Source organism: Capricornis sumatraensis, chromosome 9 (genome assembly GCF_032405125.1).
Source record: "Capricornis sumatraensis isolate serow.1 chromosome 9, serow.2, whole genome shotgun sequence".
In the NCBI taxonomy this organism is placed as follows: domain Eukaryota; kingdom Metazoa; phylum Chordata; class Mammalia; order Artiodactyla; family Bovidae; genus Capricornis; species Capricornis sumatraensis.
The window spans coordinates 36,023,131-36,038,260 of record NC_091077.1 but is presented as its reverse complement, the minus strand read 5'-3'; positions in this window follow the sequence as shown (position 1 = coordinate 36,038,260).

Here is a 15,130-nt window from a genome sequence, read left to right as displayed (position 1 = left end):
CAACCAATAATGCTGAAGAAGCTGAAGTTGAACAGTTCTATGAAGACCTACAAGACCTTCTAGAACTAACACCCCCAAAAGATATCCTTTTCATCATAGGGGACTGGAATGCAAAAGTAGGAAGTCAAGAGATACCTGGAGTAGCAGGCAAATTTGGCCTTGGAGTACAGAATTAAGCAGGGCAAAGTCTAACAGAGTTTTGCCAAGAGAATGCACTGGTCATAGCAAACACCCTCTTCTAACAATACAAGAGAAGATTCTACACATGGACATCACCAGATGATCAATACCCAAATCACATTGATTATATATTTTGCAGCCAAAGATGGAGAAGCTCTATTCAGTCAGCAAAAATAAGACCAGGAGCTTACTGTGGCTTAGATCATGAACCCCTTATTGCCAAATTCAGACTTAAATAGAAGAAACTAGGGAAAACCACTAGACTGTTCAAGATGAAGAGTTAAAATTAGAGAAAGAAGATTCTTCCCTGTGTGGATCAAGTTGTCTCAGGTAGCAGAGACTAAGATTAGGAAGCATGGTTCAGCACTCCAGCAACAGAGGTCTTGAGCACCAGGCAAGCTCTTCCTTCAACAATCCTGTATTATCTTACAACTTCAAAAAATTTGATAGAATAAATAAAGGCTGTAGTGGAGGAGAGAGAAGTTTTAAAATGCAGGAAATGGCGCTGAAGAGTGTTGAACTGTATTACATTAGACATTAAGAAGGTCTGGACATATCTGTTCATATAGTATCAAAGAAACTAAAAAGCATAATATGGCAGTTGTGCCAAACACACTAGCAAACAGATAATAAGAACAACAGAAAAGAACAAAATGCAAAAGTTAAAAAAAAAAAAAAGTGAAAACAAACCTAAAGAAAATTTAACTCAAGGAGTGAAAAAAAAATAATAAAAAACTTCCTATTCAGTATTTCTATGTACTTTACTCTTCAGAATATCTTAGTAAGAACATGAATTAAATAAGCCAAAAGTGGAAAATGAGATGATTAAACCATAGTCTGATCTGCTTAGTTAAAAAAAAAAAAAACTAATAAGCAAAATATATTCATTATAGGACTAAAGGGTGAAAATGGGACCCAGTTAGGAGAAAAATAAATACTATTGAAAATCAAGTTACTAACATAGTAAAAGGCTTCAATAAATCACAAGCAGAGAAAATATATCAGAGACTTTAGTGATAGAAGATGATTGATATGGAAACAGTCAAAGATGATCCTAAATAAGGATAATTATGACCTTCTGTGAAAAAAGGTAATTCATTATAATGAAATAGCAGATGATTTTCCTGTAATAAAGGATGGACTAAATATATATTTCAAAGGAACACACTTAATTGCAGGAATAATGATGCCACAGTGGATGTCAAGCCATAGCCTGGTTAAGTTATTGAACATAAAAGATTTAAACAATGAATTTTTAGTGATATAAAGAGAGAAGAGTAAGTTACCTTCAGGCTGGCATCTGTAATATTCAGTTCCATAACATAGTAAAGCAATGTGTGTGAAGTGCTGAGGGGAAAACCTGAAATAAGCCTGAAATATCATCTTCAGCCAAGTTGTCATCCTGGCCACAGACAGACATTGGTTCATAATCTATCAGGAACCAGGCCCCACAGCAGGAGGTGAGTGCTGGGCGATACTGAAACCATTCCTTGCTGCCACCCACCCCCCACCCCAGCCGTCTTTCATGAAACTGATCCTTGGTGCCAAGATTGGGGATTGTTATGGTTAAGAACAGCGATTCTCTGGTGGCTCAGGTGGGTAAAGCGTCTGCCCGCAATGTGGAAGACCCAGGTTCCATCCCCAGGTTGGGAAGATCCCCTGGAAAAGGAAATAGCAACCCACTCCAGTACTCTTGCCTAGAAAATTCCATGGATGGAGGAGCCTGGTGGGCTACAGTCCATGGGGTCGCAAAGAGTTGGACACGAATGAGAGACTTCACTTACTTACTTACTTATGGTTAGGAACAACAAACATTATCATAAAACACAAAACTCAGCTGATTGCTATCTTCTTAGTTGTTTGCCTGAGAGCCCATCAAACTCGAATACCTTACTATGGAAAGAAGCTGTTGTCATTCCCATTGTCATGGAGATAGGAAACTAGCAACCAGGAATGCCAGAAAATTGTAGTTTTAAAAAATGTGGGTTTTTTTCCATCAGCAGAATCAGAATCACCTAGTGACCAGAGCAAGATTTTGCACACCACCCAGACCTATTAAATCATAAACTTTGGGCATGGACCCAGGAGTCTAGCTTTTAATGTGTTTTCCAGGTAATCCTGATATTCACCAAATTTTGAGAGCCACAGTGCGAGCATGTTTGTAGTGTGGGGAGATACCAATACTCATGGATCAAAGTCCATAGAGCAGCCTAGAGTGTGGAGGAATAGTATTTCAGCAGCACCCCTCAGGCTAGGGGGCCAAATATAACACACATGGACTCTGGTGCCAAGGTTATGTGCTGAGTTCTGCATTTATTTCTCAGATACTGATTGAGTTGCTACTTGTGCATATGAAAAATTAAATGGGTAGAATGAAATCAGCCATCATAAAAAGTTTGTCATGGCTGATTATGTCCAATGGTTTCATGAAAAGCAACTGAAAAAAAAAACAAACTGTATGAATTTGGAAATAGAAAATGTGTGTCTGTAGAAAGAATGACAGCAAATGGCAAGCAAACACAGAACTGCATGGAAATGTCTGTGTGCACAATAGCGGCTGCCTTTAAATGAGCTGACTTTCCAAAAGAAGCCCTTGTTACTGGTATGTAGCGTGTAGGGGCTGGTCTCCAACATCAGAGATGCTCTTTCCTAGGAGACACAAAAGACAAGTACTCCATGTGTAGAAAGGAAATATCACTTTAATTTTCACTTTATCCTTTTAACATGTATTCTTTGAATTATAAAATATACACTAGTATATGAAGGCATAGATAAATATAGATAAAAATAAAATCTTCGGAGGCTCTAAATGTGCAGATATTTCCTGAAGACATGTATGGATCATAAAATCTAGCCAACAGTAAAATGAATAAAAACAGTAATATTGAAACCATTTAAATAAAGAGCTAAGACCAAGAGGAACTGTGATAGTTATGGTTACAAAACAGAAAGTGTTATTATCCTTGAGAAAGAAAATATTTACCATACAACCAACATACTTCGGACTGTGAGAACAATCATGGTTGCTGTATTACACAACTCCAAGGGGAGTCATTGCTGTTGAATGTGAATGGTATTCTCTGCAGTTAAACAACACAGAAGCTCCAGGAAGAAGTGGGAGAACTCAGTCCCTTATCGGATTTCTTATCAGGAAGTCAACTGATAATATTTAAAATTGAAATATAAAATTGAAAGTAGGCCACAATTCTATACTCAACAATTTTGTATTTCATTTTTATATACTACGATCTCTTGTATAGGAATAATTGAAGTTTACTTAAATTTGTTTAGTTTTTCACTGTTTCCTTTACTGAATTCAAGTAAAAAGGAAATTAATATTTTACTTAAGCATAGCATGCATTGTAAAATCCCTCTTTTAGATACATATATATCTGTGAGTAAATTCTTGTGTTCATTCTTATTTTGCTGGAATTTCTAATAATGAGTATTTACCAAAAAAGTTATTATTAGTTAAGAAAAAATAAAGCTAAGAATGTCCTTTTTAAGCACTGTGACCTGTTCTTCTCATGGCTCATGTTCTCACTTTTACAATGAAAGCATTTAGTTTTATTTTGCCAGTCAATGAATACTTTGTTATAAAGCCATGAAGTTAATCCTGTGCTCGGTTGTAAATACTAAATCTTGTTCTCAACACCTTCTCCCCATCATAAATTTTACAGAATTTCCTATAACAAAAACAAAATGAGCAGTACAAATAATCATTATCGTCTTCATTTGAATGGACCTCATTGAAGGAATAGGTTTTATGTATGCTCATATATTAAAACATCTCCATCAGTCAGACTAATGAAGCAACACACACACATTCACACACAGACACAAACACACAACACACATGTATACTTTTATGACTGTGCTGATATTTTGGAAAAATATTATAAAATAGGAATATATAAATAAAATAAATTTGAGTACTTATGAGTGAAAAATGAAATAGTACTCTACTAAGTTTTAATCATCAGTTCTTAGTATAAGCCACATCCCTTTGGGGAAAAGACCTTATCTCAGTGTGTACATAATATATAAACAAGCTTGATTAAAAGCATGTGTACTGACGTGATGGCAGAAGTGCCACACTGAAATGGTTGTATAGAAAAACAAGAAGATAACCTGAAAGTATCACAGTGGAACATGGAGATCTTTAGCTGTGCCGCCTCATGTGCCTAGCCAACACTTTTAATGGAACTTTTAAATTATTTTTTCCAATTTAGAAAGTAATAGTCATGGTAAAAACCTTAAAGGAGAAAACAGCTCAGTGAAAGAAGAAAAATAAATATGATAAATTTAATTATGTATCAATTATAAATTTGGCCAAAGAAGTGAAAACTTGAAGAAATTTAAATGTACTAAACATTTAATACATGATGCAGTCTCTTACTTACTTGATCTGTTTTCATCTTTAAACAACTGTGTGTGTATAACCTTCTTTTTCAAGTTGAGTAAACTGAGACTCAGAGATGGCAGGATCTCAGGACAGGTTATGGAAAGAGCTGAGAGTCCAACACTAGCTTGGCATTTTCTAAAGCCCGCCTTAAAACCTCTATGCTAGTGGTCCTCAACCCTGGCCGCAAATTAAAATCTCATGAGAGGATTTTTAGAAGTTTTAATGCTCATAGCACACAAAGAAAAATTTATTTAGTCTGGAGTGTGGTTCAACTGTCGAAAAAAAGCTCTTCTAGGATGTCTAATAACATGTAGTCCGGTAAGGAGAGGGTCCTATTTCCAGCTCCCTCACTCTTCCATGAAAAGTATCCCTCAGAGCGCATCCCTTTGCCTGAGATTCAGATTATAAGTGGTTTGCCCTTGTTTAGTATTTTCAGTATTTCCCCGACAAATCTTAGTACAAGACATGGGATCATAAGAGAATATACTGAATTCCTGCTAACTTACGTCCTGACAGTTCATATTCTAAACATACTTCCAGCATCAGAATACAACTTTACCTCAGTCTTACTCCACATATTTTGAAGGTAGGGAGAAGATGCTAAAACAGCAGTTACCAGATTGGCATTTTACTGAGATTTTTATGAAGTTCCAGGTTTGCTTTTATTCATATCATCAAAAACTAGATTAATTCAGTTGGAAAGGTTTTCACTCATACAAAAATCAGAATGAATAGAATGAAGGGAAACATCTGCTAGAGACTGAAACAGCTTGTGGGTTGATTTTTGCCAGTAAAGCCAAACCTGCGGTTAATCAGCTCTGCCCTCACCAACAGATGTCACTGCAGACGAGGAATTAACTGCCTAGATTATCATGCTGTGGGCAGTGCATTCAGACCAAGGTGCTAATGTTTAGCAATGCAAAAACAAATGTTGTTGTTCTTTTTCCTAGTACACCTACACACTTATACTTGTGTATGAGTGATATATATATATGAAATATACATATATATTTGTGTATGTGTATTTGTATATGCACATATGTGGTGTATGGTTACAATGACAAACCCCAAATTTTACTATATTTTATTTGCCAGTATTCTCCACTTTCCATTCTTTCCCCTCGAATTTTTTCTGAAGAGCCTAACTTTGGTACAAATGAATGGTGGAATGTAAAATGGTGTTCATGTAATTGATAACTTGGATATATTTAGTATTGAAACTATGTTTTGGTTTTTGATTTTTATGCTGATGATTATTCAGTTCAGTTCAGTCGCTCAGTTGTGTCTGACGTTAGCGACCCCATGAATCGCAGCACGCCAGGCCTCCCTGTCCATCACCAACTCCCAGAGTTCACTCAGACTCACATCCATTGAGTCAGTGATGCCATCCAGCCATCTCATCCTCTGTCGTCCCCTTTCCCTCCTGCCCCCAATCCCTCCCAGCATCACAGTCTTTTCCAATGAGTCAACTCTTCGCATGAGGTGGCCAAAGTACTGGAGTTTCAGCTTTAGCATCATTCCTTCCAAAGAAATCCCAGGGTTGATCTCCTTCAGAATGGATTGGTTGTTAGTGATGTGATTTTTTTTTTTCTTTGATTCATTGTATTTTTATATAAATTTAAGTTCTCATTGATCTTCTTTTTTAATTTTTAATTTTTTTTTTACTTTTTATTTTTACTTTATTTTACTTTATAATATTGTATTGGTTTTGCCATACATTGACATGAATCCACCATGGGTGTACATGCGATCCCAAACATGAACCCCCTCCCACCTCCCTCCCCACAACATCCCTCCGGGTCCTCCCCATGCACCAGCCCCAAGCATGCCGTATCCTGCATCGGACATAGACTGGCAATTTGATTCTTACATAATAGTATACATGTTTCAATGCCATTCTCCCAAATCATCCCACCCTCTCCCTCTCCCTCTGAGTCCAAAAGTCTGCTATACACATCTGTGTCTTTTTTGCTGTCTTGCATACAGGGTCATCTGTATGCCATCTTTCTAAATTCCGTATATATGTGTTAGTATACTGTATTGGTGTTTTTCTTTCTGGCTTACTTCACTCTGTATAATCGGCTCCAGTTTCATCCATCTCATCAGAACTGATTCAAATGTATTCTTTTTAATGGCTGAGTAATACTCCATTGTGTATATTTTTATAGGTGAACGGGTTTTACTGTCTCAAAACTATTAGTAATACAAGTGGTAAAGAACCCACCTGGCAATGCAAGAGACAGAAGAGATGCAAGTTTGATCTCTGTGTCAGGAAGAGCCCCTGGAGGAGGGCATGGCAACCCACTCCAGTATGCTTGCCTGGAAAATCCCATGGACAGAGGAACCTGGAGCACTGCAGTCCTTAGGGCTGTAGAGTCAGACACATGTGAAGCGACTTTAGCACACATTTCACCTTTGACATTGTTATTTCACATACTTTTGAGCTTTCTGTTATGAACTGGTGAATAGAACTTTGTGCAGTACTACACTGAAAACTTGAAGTGAGTAATTTGTGAATATTTTTCATAACATTTATGTAAAACTGTCCCCTCATACTATGCTCGTTATTTACATTCATATAGCTGTTTAATAAGACATACTATCTGCTGCAGAGCCTATTGTGGTGTTTCAAACTTAACATTTTGGATTTGGTTTCTTAACAAAATTTACCAGTAGACTGGAGACAACCAAATTTAATTGCCTTTGAAACAGAAGGAAACAAATAAGCTTGATGTACCAGAGCAGAGAAAGTCTCAGACTTTTATGAGTTGATCCTTCTGTATGCTTCTCATTTGGATTCCTTCTGGAAATCATCTATATGCTATGCTTAGTCACTCAATCATGTGTGACTCTTTGCAAATCCATGGACTGTAGCCTGCCAGGCTTCACAGTCCATGGGGATTCTCTAGGCAAGAATACTGAAGTCGGTTGCTATTCCCTTCTCCAGGGGATCTTCCCAATCCAGGGATCAAACCCAGGTCTCATGCATTGCAGGCAGATTCTTTACCATCTGAGTCACCAGGGAATCATCTAAATGCAGCAAATCCAATCTGATTCTTTCTTTGAAAATGGGTGCACATCTCAAGAGAGGATGAAATATATTGTTTCAGGAAATTCAGCACAACATGTTTACATGAAATTTTCTGTAGTGAGGGAACTCATAAACCTGAAAGCCTAATTTTGAAACTTCCAGAAAAGTCCGATCCTGGAATGCAAGATTTAGACAGAGGAAAGCTGGAAAAAAAATGAGCGGGTACAGGAAAAAGTGCCAGCTTGCATGGAAATTCACCACTAATTGGAATTGTGCAGTACTACACAGAGACTGCATAGAGACTTGTGAAGCATATATCCTTAGCTAGTTCACAGAGTCATGAGTGGGGAAAAGAAGAAACAGAAAAAAAGAGAGAACAAAGAATGAGACTTGAAGGAAAGAAAAGGAAATGAAGATGAGTTTGGTTTGACAGCACAAGATAAGCCTAGTCCCTGTGAGATGAGCTAGTTGGTGTCTGGCAACTCCGAAAGAGAATAGGAAATATCCCACAGACTGAAGATCGGGGGGCCGAGAGAGCCAGGGCACATATGGCTCAGAGAAACATCTGCCTGGAAGAAGAGGTGACTGCTCTGCTTCCTGCCAGCTCCAAGGCTTGTTCCATGAGGGTTTCAGCCTGGGAAAATCATGAAGGTCCATGAATATGAATCATATCTAGAGAATGTTGTTTCTTTATCTCTCAAGATGTGAAATATTTATTTATAGAAAAAAATGATTTTCTTGGAATTCACGCTCTTTGGTTTTCCAAGTGAAATGAACTATTTAGAAGTACTTCTCAAAGCCTTCAGATTTTACTGGAATCCATTTAATAGTGAACAAGCATGTCTTTGGTCTATTGGGTTCCTTATCTATTATTTTTCAGCAAAACTAATTAACTAAACTATCTTGTTGCGGTTTTTGTAGTGCCCATAGGGTTCTATCCCTGAATCGGGAAGATCCCCTAGAGAAGGAATCCCCTAGAGAATGGCAATCCATTCCAGTACTCTTGTCTGGAAAATCCCATGGATGGAGGAGCCTGGTAGGCTACAGTCCATGGGGTTGCAAAGACTTGGACATGACTAAGCAAATTCACTTTAGGAAACAATAATGACCCAAAGCTAACACTTTACACGTCCATGAAAAAGCAACAGAACAGCATTCAAAAATATGTTCCTTTTAGTAAGTGGAAAAGTACTTCGTGTCAAAGTATTTGTCAGTGCACTAAATCCACAAATCACCATGCACATGCCACCATCTGCGAGGTAGAATCAGGAGCTATTTTTCCATCTCAACAGGGATATTCAACTTCACTTCCATAAATTTCTTAAGAAAAGGAAACATCGAATAATGTTCATTTACCTCAGAAAGTTTACTGTGATAGAAAACCTGAAGTAGATGATTCTGAAAGAAATGCTACACTGATAATTATTGGAGATCATGATCATCATTAAAGGGCTGTTACTAGGCTAATCCAGTCTCCAGTTGTATCTTTCATTCAATGAGGAGAACTCATCATTATGTTATAAATCAGGCATTTTAATACTTAGCTTCAGGGCATAGTAGTGTTTTCTTAAGAAAATACACTTTTGGAACTACAGATGTATTCTGATGCCTTAGAAGCATCAGTGTCTATACATACAAACACACATATACATACAAGACAATTGACTAGAGGAATGAAAATTCTAAACTCACAGATCAATTTCAGATCATCTGATACTGCTGTTTAGTGTCGTCAAATAATTTTCTAATTGTCTTACTACTTTTAAAGGAGAAACCAGTCAGTAAATACACAGAAAATTGATGTTTCAGTACTATGGTGAATGTCAAGATACTGGGAATACAAATGAATAAACTAAAAAGCAATTATTGATTTATAGAACATCTGTGCAAAACTGGGAAGAATAGCATTATATTTCAATGGGATGAGCTAAGAAATTATTGAGCTGTATAAATCTCAATATATTTGGAGCCTAGGAAGTGCATTGTATGCAAGAAAAGGTCAAAACCCTTAAATGAATGGATGAGTAAAATGCCATAGTATCATGTAATAAAACAATGAATATCAGTAATGAAATAAGCATAAATATACATTAAAGCAAGTTAGGCAGTTGTATCCTCTCCCTTTTGGTTCACTCCTTCTACCCTATGCCTGGTGGTATAGTATATAAGAGATGGCTATTTAATTTTGACATCTTAGAGAACCATCAATGGCATAGATATCAAAATTGGGAGGAAAAAAATAAAGCAAGCAAAAATAATGAAGCTTGGCATTTCTAGACCTGGTGTGGATTCCCGTTCTACTCCTTCCTAACTGTATGAACCTGGGCAAGTCACTTATGTTCTCTCTAACATGAAGATAAGGGTATTTAACTGAATTGTTGAAATAAATAAAAATATCCATATGTCGGTGTATTTGCTGTGCCAAGTGAAGTGAAGTGAAGTGAAGATAAGTCATGTCCAAGTCTTTGCGACCCCATAGACTGTAGCCTACCAGGTTCCTCTGTCTATGGGACTTTCCAGGCAATAGTACTGGAGTGGATTGCCTTTTCCTTCTCCAGGGGATCTTCCCAACCCAGGGCTCGAACCCGGGTCTCCCGCATTGTAGACAGACGCTTTACCATCTGAGCCACCAGGAAAGTCAAGGTCCTTGCAAATGTTGCATGATATTAACTAGGGGAAGGTATACTTTGTCTACTCTTAAAACCAATTTTTAGGGTGTAAATCTAAATTCTCTAAAAATCATCCCTGATCTATTTTAGTCCTTTTGTTGTTTTGGAGATCTTCAGCTCTTCACTTGTACTGAATGAGTTCCATACTTGAATTTTCATAAGAGACAGTATAGAAACAGAAGCTGTGAACTTAAACTGCATGTGTTCTAACCCCGGCTCAGCCTAACTCCAAACTTTTAGACTCTGGATGGATTACATACCTTATCTAAGTACCAAGTTTTTCAACTATAAAATAGAGATAATAGCTGATATGGTTATTGTGAACATTTAGATATTCAGTGAGGGTTTGTGACCATGTCACACATGTGTATTCAGTAAATACTGTTATAAGTATTAGTGGTTTCCGAAAAGTCCCACAGAAAACTCACAAAGCTCATAGAATACCAGCTATACAGCTAGGTTAGCTGTCGAAGGTTCAAGAAACAGTGCATTCTCAGCCACAATGGGGGACTGAGGCAATTCCTTAAGCTTCCATATAATCAAAATCATATTTTTTTAAATCATATTTTTAACTGCTATCATGTGTGAGAATTTGATAAAACTGTTTTTCCCAGAAATCTTTATAAGGACATTATTTGGTTTCATAAGTGCAGTAGAAATGCAATTACCTGGGTCCAATTTAAAATAAATTTAAATTTCACTTTAGCTTTTTTTTTAATTTTAATTTTCACTTTATTTTACTTTACTTTATTGGTTTTGCCATACATTGACATGAATCTGCCACAGGTGTACATGAGTTCCCAATCCTGAACCTCCCTCCCACCTCCTACCCCATATCATCTCTCTGGATCATCCCCGTGCACCAGCCCCAGGCATCCTGTATCCTGTATAGAGCATAGACTGGCGATTCATTTCTTACATGATAGTATACATGTTTCAGTGCCATTCTCCCAAATCATCCCACTCTCTCCCTCTCCCTCAGAGTCCAAAAGTCCGTTCTATACATCTGTGTCTCTTTTGCTATCTCGCATAGAGGGTTATCATTACCATCTTTCTAAATTCCATATATATGTGTTAGTATACTGTATGGGTGTTTTTCTTTCTGGCTTAAAACATTTTACTTGAAGCCCAGGCTGTTCTCCATATATCTATATATATATATATATAAATTCTTCATTTTGTAAAGAAGATTTACTTATTTATGGTTGTGGCAGGTCTTTGTTGCTGCATGCAGACTTTTCTAATTGCAGCAAGCACAGGCTACTCTTGAGTGTGGCTCATGGGCTCTAGAGCACTGGCCCAGTAGTTATGTCACATTGACTTTAGTTGTCCCGTAGCATGTGGGATCATCCCAGCCCAGGGACCAAGCCTGAATCCCCTGCATTGGCCGGCAGATTCGTCATGACTGAGCCACCAGGAAAGCCCTTCCAAATATGTTTAAATCACACAAGGGATTGTGTTACAAAGCCAGGTTTGAAAATAACTGATACGTAGTGTGGACTTCCCTAGTGGCTCAGTCGGTAAAGAATCTGTCTGCAAGGATAGCATATATAGTCCCTAAAATGTATAGGTTATGGTAAGTGATAGGAGACACAACCATATCCATACTCAATCTATTTCCTCAGGAAGCATAGGAGAAAAAAAGATAGAAAAAAAAATAGCAGTTTTAGTAATATTGCTGTTATTAAGAGTCATGCATAAAATTCTATGAAAACTCTATGTAGGATACAACTAATTCATTTCAAAATCAGAAGAGGAAACTTTAAATACCTTGTGAATGTTAAATAATAGAGAACAATTGGGAAAGCAGATTGTGTTAAACGGAGGATCTTCTAAACATGGGAAATCCTTCTGTAAGTATGAACACAGACAATCTGATGACGTATTCAAGCAAGATCAAGTACTGTACGAAGGAGCTATATTCAATATCCTGTGATAAGCCATAATGGAAATGAATATAAAAATGATTGTCTATATGTATATAACTGATTTACTTAGCTGTACAGCAGAGATTGGTGCAATACTGTAAATCAACTATGCTTCAATAAATAAAATTAAATTTAAAAAATGAAGTGGATGAGAGAGGACTTATCTGTGTGTGTAACAGGCAATAGTTTTTAGACAGGTGAGTCACACAGTCATTGAGAAAACTATCTACAGAGTAGAGAATAAATTCAACTGAGGCAAGAATAGAGTAGAAGAGTATTTAAGGAGCTGTTAAAACAACCTGCATAAGATCTGATTAAGAACTAACCTAAGATGGTAACATTCATCAGTAAGAACCATGAGTCCTAATTATTTAGGTATGTCCTATTTAGCAGACTTGGACTTCCCTACTGGCTAGATGGTAAAGAATATGTCTGCAATGTGGGAGACCCAGGTTTTATCCTTGGGTCAGGAAGATCTGGACAAGGGAATGGCAACTCCACTATTCTTGCCTGGAGAATCCCATGGACAGAGGAACCTGGTGGGCTACTGTCCATGCGATCACAAAGAGTTAGACATGACTAAGCGACTAAGTATGCATTTAACAAACAACTGGCCATATGATAGCAACACAATGGTTATTAGATAAAAGAAAGGGTAGAAAATACAGGAAGCGTGGAGAAGGGGAAGAATGATTTTTGACTTATCTGGTGTAGGATCTGCCCATTTTGTGTAAAGTCTACTGTCTTGATTGAAATGTAGACTTGAAAAAAGGGAAGTTCATTACTTTACAATCTGCTGTAGGTTATTGGTGAAACAGCCAGGTTCAGTACTTGTTCAATCAATAGATACATTATGGATGAGTCCTTATGTTTTCTACAGTGAAGCTGTCACAGTAGTTTTTATCAATTCTCTCTTACTTAGTTGATGCAGCTAATCTATATCAGCCAATACTGGTTTCATTTAAAGAGAGCTGATAGATAACACACCAATGGCTTTCACAAATGAAAATAAGAATGGAAAGCCACAACTTTGTCCTTGACTGGTAATGTTTGTTTTCTTTTTTTTGTAAGAAAATAGAGGAATCTTAAATATATAACTCTGGATTAGCTCTTTTTTATTATTTGCTCTTTTTCTGAGTTACATTTAAGTAAGCTGGAAAAAATTCACATAGGTGCTTTCTCTGCATGTAGAAATCATAAATTTTTATCTCTTTGCATCTATTTATTTCTCTTTTATTTAATATGAATATGTTGATGAAATTCAAGTGATGATCAATTCAGATATATTTATTATGAAAACAAATTTCCCTTAGTTAATGCTTATATTTGAATCTAGTTCTAATAGCTAATTTTATAAATTCAGTAAGAAGTTCAGAATATTTTTAATTTAAGTACTTCCTTTGCAGATCATGATTAATATCTTAAAAGTCCACTTAAAATATTTGAACATAAATATGCCTCAACCGGAATATTAGAAAAGTCATACTTTGTCTTGAATAGATTTACCATATTTTAACCACTATTTAAACAAAACTAGTCAGACTATTGAAAAAAATAAAGAGCTATTGTCATTATTATTTACCATAATCATAACTCATTATCCAGTATTTTTTCACACCAAATTTTCATGGGTATATAAGCAGTTTTGATCACCAGACAAAAATTTCTGTTTAAGATTTACTGATAGGAAGAACTGAATATTAAGTGAGAATATGTGGTAGCAAATATGTAAAAATGTATTCAATGTGGGTTTTCTAGTGTGTCTTGGATAAGAAGATCTTAACCTTCAGGAGTTTTATGGTCATTCTTCTCAAATGTCACAATATGTACTTCTTAATACAATCACAGACTCAAGCAGGTGTTTAAAATGTGCAAAAACACCTCATACAATTGGCAAATGGGGATGTGACATAATCCCTGGACTTGGACAAGCTTCCTGATATTCTGGTACTTGACATATATTTATGAGTATATGGATCATCTTTCAGAAGTTGACACTTATTTTAATTTTCTGTTTTAAATTGTGATGTAAAAACGTAATCATGACTGAACAGAACTAACTCTAATCTGGAAGCTCGGGTTTATGAACTCTGTGAAAATGACTCACTGTTGGTTATCTAACATAATCTAAAACTACATCTCTGTTATCAAGGCAGTTCCTGAAGATGCCTACACTTTGTATGCTAAAAATCTTCATTATATGTAGAATTAAGATGCATCTTCTCCATCAGAGCTAAAACTTTTCTACCACACTTGGGGTAGAGTTGATATGAAGAAAAGAATAGAAAAAGATGTGCAGATGTCAGCTAAATAAGGGGTGTCATTGAAAAATATTACATAGGAATGGAAGCTATAAATTTTGCATAGGAGGAATTACTGCAGTGAGCATAGGCAGCAGCGATCAGCGTGTCAGCAAATAATAAGCCCATGTTTGAGCAGCCCTTGTATATGATGAGGCTATTGATCCACCATCAGCCAGGCAGGTAACAGAGCTGTACAGGCTGCAGGGGATGAGGGATCTGAGCTGGTCTGCCTGGACTTCATTATGAACAACAGTTTGCAGTTAAGAAACAGATTTTTCTCTCTGATTGAATCTACCTCACCTGAACTGACCTGTCCCAAAGGACTGAACTTACAGGCCCTGATCGGCATGAATCTACTTCTGCTGATAAGCGGCAACGTGATACAAAGTATGCTCACAGTTTTAGGTAGTGTGTGCGTGCCTGTGCACTCAGTCGCATCAGACTCTTGGCTACCCCATGGACTGTAGCCCCCCAGGCTCCTCTGTCTGTGGGATTTCTCAGGCAAGAATATTGGATTGGGTTGCTGTTTCCTAACTCTAAAGGATCTTCCCAACCCAGGGATCAAATCGGTATCCCCTGCGTCTCTTGCATTGGCAGGCGGATTCTTTACCACT